General features: G+C 46.6%; 1 pseudogene; it reads left to right on the forward strand.

Annotated features, from left to right (window-relative positions):
- Positions 1-8212: 8212 nt before the first annotated feature.
- On the forward strand, positions 8213-8699 carry LOC131902882 (probable hydrolase PNKD; annotated as a pseudogene).
- The last annotated feature ends 254 nt before the right edge of the window (positions 8700-8953 follow it).

The raw sequence follows: 8953 nt of genomic DNA on the forward strand, positions 1-8953 counted from the left end.
AGGGGGAAGAATGGGAACTTGGGTACATGTGACACCGTGTGTGGGGATGTGCACATAGTGCTTGGAGGTTTCAGAGATCACACTAGTCCTAAGGCCATGGCCCAAGATGGGAACGTGTGCGCTCTTTGCCATTGAAGGCTGTGGGGAGAAGACTTCCCATTGCTCTTGAGAACCAACAGCAACAGCTCTGGTTTCTCAAGCTGGGAGGACTGTATGTTTTTCCTCTGGCAGATTACTAGTTCTGGCTGCTGTAAGGATGGGGCTGGGTCTAGGCTCTCCATAAGTCCTCCTGCTCAGACCTTATTATCTGGGCAAAAATATCCTGGATTGATAAAGGTCCTGCACACAGAGCTGGGAACCTGTGGTGGCAGGCTGTACCTAGCACAATTGGAAGGGCCTCAGCTGATCCAACTGACCAAGTCCTCAGGTTAGCAAAACTGGTATGCGCTCTAACTGGGTCTCTGCCAAGGCAGTCCTAGTCAGTCTCCCAGTACTCCAGTGTTCCTCCAGTGCAGGGCCGCTTCACAGCTGGAGAAGTAGCCGGATCAGGTGCCAGACCAAGCCAGCTTGTGCTTGATGCAGTGTAGCCGCTCCCCTGGTAGTTGTCAGGCTGAACTAGACCCTACCACGAGCCCCAGTAAGGACCCATTCTGGATTAGACCATAGGTCTGTCTCATGGAGAAATGTTTCCAGAGCTGAAGGCTTTGCTGAGGCACAAAGACAACATTGGGGGCCGGGCGGTGGTGGCGCACGCCTTTAATCCCAGCACTCGGGAGGCAGAGCCAGGCGGATCTCTGTGAGTTCGAGGCCAGCCTGGACTACCAAGTGAGTTCCAGGAAAGGCGCAAAGCTACACAGAGAAACCCTGTCTCGAAAAACCAAAAAAAAAAAAAAAAAAAAAAAAGAACATTGGAGAGCAAGTGATATGAGCCAGGAGGGGGCTAGACATGGAGCTCACTCTTCCTGATTGGGGCCAGGATTGGGAGCAAAAGGAACAGAAAGCAAGCTTGGAAGTTTCCCAAAAGGTCAAGTTGGGGTCCAGAGGCTTCACATAAGGTTTCACTATGTAGCCTCCCATGGTGACTGAACTTGGGTCCTTGGGCCTCAACTTGTGGAGTGCTGCTAGTGTTCCAGGGGTGAAGCACTTCTGAACCCAGGTGTGCTGTCCACATGCTCCAGTTGTACAAAGGGTACTCAGGTTTCATCATCCTGAAACAACAGCATTTCCCCAACCAGATTTTTGATGTCTATCCCCAGCCACAGGCCCAAAAGCTGGTTGGTACAGGCCCAGCAGTACAGCATCCCTCTGCTAAGGCATGAAGTTAGAGGAAGGGTTTAGAGGAGGGATCTGGGAAGATGTGCTGTGATTTTTATTTTTTAGGTAGGGTCATAGTATCACTAGGGGGATTCTACCCATGTGGCCCAGGGTGGTCAATTTGAAGTCATGACTCAGTCTCCTGAGTGGGATTACACGGGTGTACCAGTATGCCTGGCTGCCTGGATTTCTGACTCTGAAACTTGGGTTTTTTCTCCTGCCTTTGATCAGTTGACAAACTTGAGAATTGCCGAGCCTCTACAATGCTGCTCTTTAAATGGATACAGTGCTTTCTCAGCACTGGGTGAGAGACCAGGGTAGCTGGGCAATTCAGAAGTGACTTGAATTTTGCTGTCACCTAGTGTACAAACATGGAATTGCATGCAATGTCCTTGAACTGTTAGGTTAATTTATCTATCTAATCTATCTATCTATCTATCTATCTATCTATCTATCTATCTATCTGTTTATTTTGTTTTTTCTTTTCTTTTTTTTTCTTTTTTTTTTTTGGTTTTTCGAGACAGGGTTTCTCTGTGTAGCTTTGCGCCTTTGCTGGGACTCACTTGGTAGCCCAGGCTGGCCTCGAACTCACATAGATCCGCCTGGTTCTGCCTCCCGAGTGCTGGGATTAAAGGCATATACGCCACCACCGCCTGGCTATTTGGGTTTTTCTAGACAGCGTTTCTCTGTGTAGTCCTGGCTGTCCTGGACTAGGCTGATTTTGAACTTACCGAGATCCACCTACCTATACCTTCCAAATGCTGGGATTGAAGGCATGTGCCATCACCGCCCTGCTATTTTTTTTTTTTTAATTTTTATAATATTTTTTGTAGGGTCTCTACAAAATTGAAATGAAATTCTGGCTGTCCTGGAATTTGCTGTGTAGACTAGGCTGGCCTTGAACTCACAGAGATCCTTCCTCTTGCCTTTACCTCTTCAGCAAATCTTGCCAGCCTATATCTCCATGACCAGCTACAAATTTTAAAAAGATTTATTTTTAGCTGGATGTGGTGGCACATGCCTTTAATCCCAGTACTTCACTCAGGAGGCAGAGGCAGGTGGATCTCTGTGAGTGCCCTTGTCTACAGAGTGAGTTCTAGAACAGCTAGAGTTTACATAGTAAAACCTTGTCTCAGACAAATTTTAACAAAGGTTTATTTTTATTTTACATGTATGAGTGTCTTGCCTGTATTTATGTATATGCAACACGTGCAGTACCTGTGGATGTCAGAAGAGGGGCTTGGATCCCCTAGAACTGAAATTAGACAGTTGTGAGCCGCCATGTGGATGCTGAGAATCAAACCCAGATCCTCTGGAAGAGCAACCAATGCTCTCCAGCCCCAACCTCTTCCTACTTTTTGGTTTTTCGAGACAGGGTTTCCCTGTGTAGCTTTGCACCTTTCCTGGAACTCACTTGGTAGCCCAGGCTGGCCTGGAACTCACGGAGATCCGCCTGGCTCTGCCTCCTGAGTGCTGGGATTAAAGGCGTGCGCCACCACCGCCCGGCTCTTCCTACTTTTTATTTATTTTTTTTATTTATTTTTTTTTTGTTTTGTTTTTTTTTGTTTTTTGAGACAGGGTTTCTCTGTGTAGCTTTGCGCCTTTCCTGGGACTCACTTGGTAGCCCAGGTTGGCCTCAAACTCACAGAGATCCACCTGGCTCTGCCTCCCGAGTGCTGGGATTAAAGGCGTGCACCACCACCGCCCGGCTCTTCCTACTTTTTAAACACAGGATCTCATTATTGGACCAGGCTGGCCTCAAACTCACAGAGACCTGCCTGCCTCAGCCTCTTCTGTGCTGGAATTAAAGGTGTGTGCCATGCCTAGCTGCAGCTTATCTTTTTCTTCCTTAGTAATGTGGTCTGAATGAGAATGGCTCCCATAGGCTATTATATTTGAATGTTGGGCCCTAAGTTAATGGAACTATTTGAGAAGGATTAAGAGGTGTGGCCTTGTTGGAGGAGGAATATCACTGGGGGTGGGCTTGGAGGTTTCCAAAGCTCATGCCAAGTGATCTTGTTCTTTCTTTGCCTCTAGCTTATAGACAAGATGTGAGCTCTCAGCCACTGCTCCAGCACTATGCCTGCCTGTGTGCCGCCATGCTTCCCACCATGATGATCATGGACTCGCCCTCTGACACTGTAAGCAAACCCCCAATTAAATGCTTTCTTTTATAAGCTGCCTCCATCATGGTGTTCTTCAAAGCGGTAGAACAGTGACTAAGACAAATAGTGTTCTAGTAATAGATATCCCACATTTTAAAAATTACTTTTATGTGTATGAATGTTTGTGTATCACATTCGTGCCTGGCTCCAAAGGAGGCTAGAAGAGGACATTGGCTCCCTGGAACCAATGAGTTATAGCTTGTTGTAACCTCTCTTGTGGGTGCTGGAAATCACCCAGGTCCTCAGGAAAAGTTCTTAACTGCTGAGTCATTTCTACAACCCCTAGTCCATATTTTTTTTTAATTCATTCAGCTGTTACTGTCAATTTGACTACAAATAAAACATTTGGTGGCTCATGCCTTTAATCCCAGCATTTGGAAGGTGACACAGGCAGATCTCTGAGTTCAAGGCCAACCTGAGCTACATAGTGAGACCCTGTCTCAACAAGAAAAAAATTTATTTGCTGTAAGGCTGCTGGCAGAGTTAATATCCTTTTCATACAAGATACTTTATGGTGATGCTTCCCTTTAATTCCAGCACAAGGAGGCAGAGGCAGGTGAATCTCTGAATTTGAAGCCAGCCTATACTATAGAGAGAGTTCCAAGACAGCCAAGGATACACAGGGAAACCCTGTCTCAAAAAACCAAAAAAGCAAACAAAACAAAACCCAAAAAACTTTGTTAAAATATCAATAACTCAAGCCTGAATGTATTTGTCTTGGTCACTGCGCTATTGCTGTGAAGGGACACCGTGACCAAGGCAACTTATAGAAGAAAAGATTTGATTGGGAGCTCACTTACAAAGGGTTAACCCACTATCATAGTAGTGGGGAGTGTGGCAGGAGGCAGGCGTGGTGTTGGCAAAGAAGTTGAGAGCTACAGCTTGTTCCAAAGGCAGCAGGCAGAGAGAAACACATGGTACCTGGCATGAGATTTTGACACCTCAAGGCCCAGCCCCAATGACACACCTTCTCCAATAAGGACACATCCTTCTAATCTTTCCCAAACAGTTCACCGACTAGAGATCAAGCATTCAATCATATGAGCCTGTGGGGGCCTTCTCACCAAACCACTGCAGTTGTGACCTGGATAGGGCCTCATTGCTTCCCACAGCCATGCCTGAGACTCTCAAGACTGTTTACCGTAAAGGGCCTGTCTTCCTGTGTCTACGGGCTAGACTTTCACATTTGGGGTTGTAGTGCTGTCACTGTCCCTTGGGAATCACTCAGTGATAAGAGAGTAACTTTGAACTCCACCAAGATCCCATATATGGCCCATGATTAATGGTGTACTCCTTTAATCCCAGCATTTAGGAGCAGACGCACACAGATCTCTGTGAATTTGAGATCAATCTGTTCTACGTAGTTAGTTCCAGGTGAGCCAGGGCTACACAGAAAAACCTGTTTTAAAAATAGTCTTGGGGCTAGAGAGATAGCTCAGAGGTTAAGAGCACTGTCTGCTCTTCCAAAGGATCGGGTTCAATACCCAACACCCACATGGCAGCTCACAACTATCTGTAACTCCAAGATCTGACACCTCACACAGACATACATGCAGGCAAAACACCAATGCACATAAAAGCAAATAAATCATTAAAAAAAATCTTGCTGGGCAGTGGCAGCACATCCATTTAATCCCAGAACTCCAGCACCGGACTGGGACTGCTGAGACATCCTGTCTCATGGACTGAAAAAGTACCACGTTCTTGGTTTTTCCATTAGGAGTCAGCCACTGTTGACTCCGAGGACCACAGCCTGTAAGCCACGCTAATAAACCCCCTTCTAATATACATAGTCATCCTAAAGCTTTTGTTTCCATCAGAGAACCCTGACTAACACACCAGCTTTTATGTCAATCCAAACTCCAGTCCACACATGCACGACAAATGCTTTATCCACTGAGCCATCTTTCCAGCTTTAGAATAACCATTATTATTATTATTATTATTATTATTATTATTATTATTATTATAAGTTTTCAAGACAGGGTTTCTTGTGTAGCCTTGGCTGTCCTAGAACTTGCTCTGTAGACCACGTTAGCCTTGAACTCACAGAGATCCGCCTGCCTCTGCCTCCTGAGTGCTAGGATGGAAGGCATGCACCACCACCGCCCAGCCTCTGGATAGCTCTTTTTTTTTTTTTTTTTTTTTAAAGATTTATTTATTTTCGGGAGGCAGAGCCAGGCGGATCTCTGTGAGTTCGAGGCCAGCTTGGGCTACCAAGTGAGTTCCAGCAAAGGTGCAAAGCTACACAGAGAAACCCTGTCTCGAAAAACCAAAAAAAAAAAAAAAAAAAAAGATTTATTTATTTATTTATTATGTATACAGTGTTTGCCTGCATGTATGTCTGCAGGCCAGAAGAGGGCACCAGATCTCATTACAGATGGTTGTGAGCCACCATGTAGTTGCTGGGAATTGAACTCAGGACCTTTGGAAGAGCAGCCAGTGCTCTTGGATAGCTCTTTTAAATTAACCTATTTCTCTTTAGCTACCTTTTTTGCCTCGGGGCTTTTAAATCTACCTTTCTTTCTTTCTTCTTTCTTTCTTTCTTTCTTTTTCTTTCTTTCTTTTTTCTTTCTTTCTTTCTTTCTTTCTCTCTCTCTCTTTCTCTCTCTCTCTTTCTCTTTCTCCTTCTCTCTCTCTCTCTCTCTCTCTCTCTCTCTTTCTCTTTCTCCTTCTCTCTCTCTCTCTTTCTCTTTCTCTCTTTTTCCTTCCTTCCTCCCTTTCTTCCTTCCAATGCTTCTCGTGGCTGCCTGGTTTCTGGCCCTGGGTGTGTCCCTCTCTTTCTCTCTCATTCCCCTCTCCTTCTTTCTCTTCTTTTCTTCTCTCTCTACTTATTCTCTTTGCCCACCAGCCCTGCCTGTCCCTCCTCTGCCTAGCTACTGGCTGTTCAGCTTTTTTCTTTTTTTGGTTTTCCGAGACAGGGTTTCTCTGTGTAGCTTTGCGCCTTTCCTGGAACTCACTTTGTAGACCAGGCTGGCCTTGAACTCACAGAGATCCGCCTGCCTCTGCCTCCTGAGTGCTGGGATTAAAGGCGTGCGCCACCACTGCCCGGCCTCAGCTTTTTATTAGACCAATCAGGTGCCTTAGGCAGGCAGAGTGAAACAGCAACACATCTTTACATAATTAAACAAATGCAGCAGAAACAAATGTAACACAGCTTTACAGTTAAAGTAATATTCTGCAGCATAAACAAATGTAACACATCTTTGCCTAATTAAAATAATATTCCACAACATCTGTGTGTGTGTGTGTGTGTGTGTGTATACATGTGTGCGTGTGCACATGTGTATGTATGTTTGTGAAGGCGTGAATGTGTGTGTGGAACCAGAGGACAACTTTGTTCTTCCTCGGGAACACCGCTACCTTAATTTCTGAGATAGGCCTGGACTGGTCTGGAGTTCACCAAGTATGCTTGGCTGGCTGGCTAGGGAGGCACAAAGATCTCCTCTCTGCCTCCCCACCATTGAGATTGCACATGTGTAGACTCTGGGTATCTAACTCAGGTCCTTGAGTTTGCAAGACAAGCCCTGTATCAGCTGAGCCCCCTCCCCTAAGCCCTGTCCTATTTATTTGATACTTGGTATCACTCTGTTGCTCAGACTGGTCTGAAATTCTTGGGCTCAAGGGGGCCTTGGACCTCAGCTCAGCTTCCTCAGTAGCTGGGATTGCAGCAGGTGCCTATGCCCGGCTTAGAATGGATTTATTTGTTTGTTTGTTTTGAGGGGGAGGCTGGTAGAGCTCACGATCTAGCCTACTGTGCTGGTTAGTTGTTTGTTTTTGCCAATTTGACACATGCTAGGGTCATCGGTGAAGAGTGAACTTCAAACAAGACAATGCCTCCATCAGATTGGCTTCTAAGCAGCTCTGCAAGGACATTTTGTTGATTAATGATTGGTGTGGAAGGTTGTGTGTCAGGGACAAGGACAGAATCTCTAGTTAGTGGAAAAATACAGACCCTGATAAGACAGGGAACTATCATCTTACAGTCAGGTTGCCTAGCAACAGGACATTGAGGCAGAGCCCTTGACCCTTTCACCCTGTAAACATCCTATGCAAACATCCTTAGCTTGCCCCACCTTATGCAGATGACAGCTTCTTGCTCCCCCTACCCTGCAGGAACTATATAAACCCTCTTGGAGAAAAATAAAGTTGCACCTTGATCAGAATCTAGACTTGGTGTATTTCCTTGTATCTCCTGTCCCTATCATTCCGTCCTTAGGGTGGTCGAGAACCCGTTGTAGCCCTGCAGGTGGGACAGTTGTGCATTATATAAAAAATATGCATTGCATTAAAACCCAAGTGAGCAAGCCATGGAGAACAAGCTGGTCAGCACCCTCCATCTCCTCTGCTCCAGCTCCTGCCTCCAGGTTCCTGCCTGAGTTCCTCCACGATGGACTGTGACCTGGAAGTGCAAATAACTTTCCTTCCCCAGTTTGCTTTTGGTCCTGGTGTTTATTGAAGTAGTAGAAAGCAAACCAGAACACCAAGGCCAGCTAGGAATCAGGGCCCCGCAGGCCTGATGGTAGAATGTATTTTTGAGGGGAGGGGGAGAAATAGCTCAGTGGTTAACAGCACTTGTTACTCTTGCAGAGGACCCAGGTTCAGATCCACAAGTCAGCTCATAAGAATTCATAACTGGGGATATGATACCCTCTTTGGGCCTTCCCTAGCACTGTGTGCACATGGTGCACAGACATACATGTAGGCAACACATCCATACAGGCAACATACAAATGAGCAAATCAAACTCCGCAGTGGTGGTAGCTGCTACGGCACTGATGGGCCAAGGGATCGAAAATTGCCCGCATCCTCCCTCAGGGGATCTTCTTAGGAGCCGTGGCTGACAAAGCTTCCCAGAACAGAACCAGAGCACAGAAGAGCCGCTCACCCCAGTGCAAGCAGGAGCCTGAGCCCCCTCTCCATTGAGATGGAGTACATCCCAGAAAGAGGGTCACGAACCCCGTGAAGGCTGTGGGACTAGCCTGGGCCATCTGCTTCCCCTGTGGTATCCTTCTTTGTCCTTACCAAGCAGGAAGTGGACAAGGACCGTCTGAAGTACATGAAGGCTCAGCAGAACACGTGAGCGTTCAACCCAGGTGAATATGAGAGTCAGGAGTTCAGAGCCTCCTCCCAACAGCCGGGTTCCCTGAAGTCGGGTTAGGAGTACAGACTGGAGGAACACCTCAGCCTTGGGGAGCCAGGAACAGAAATCCTGTGTAGCCAATTGTGGTCATTACCACTGAAGTCCACCAGAGGGCGTATGGTGTCCAAGCAGCTGCCAGCACTGGCCTCTTCCACACAGGACAAGCCAAAGGTGGGAATGGGGTGATGGGTGGAGGGGTGGGGGGGAGAAGGAGGGGGAGGGGAGAGGAGGGGGAGAAGGAGAAAACCAAGCATAATTTTTCTTTTTCTTTTTTTTTTTTTTTTTTGGTTTTTCGAGATAGGGTTTCTCTGTGTAGCTTTGCGCCTTTGCT

The sequence above is a fragment of the Peromyscus eremicus genome, chromosome 1 (genome assembly GCF_949786415.1).
Source record: "Peromyscus eremicus chromosome 1, PerEre_H2_v1, whole genome shotgun sequence".
In the NCBI taxonomy this organism is placed as follows: Eukaryota; Metazoa; Chordata; class Mammalia; order Rodentia; family Cricetidae; genus Peromyscus; species Peromyscus eremicus.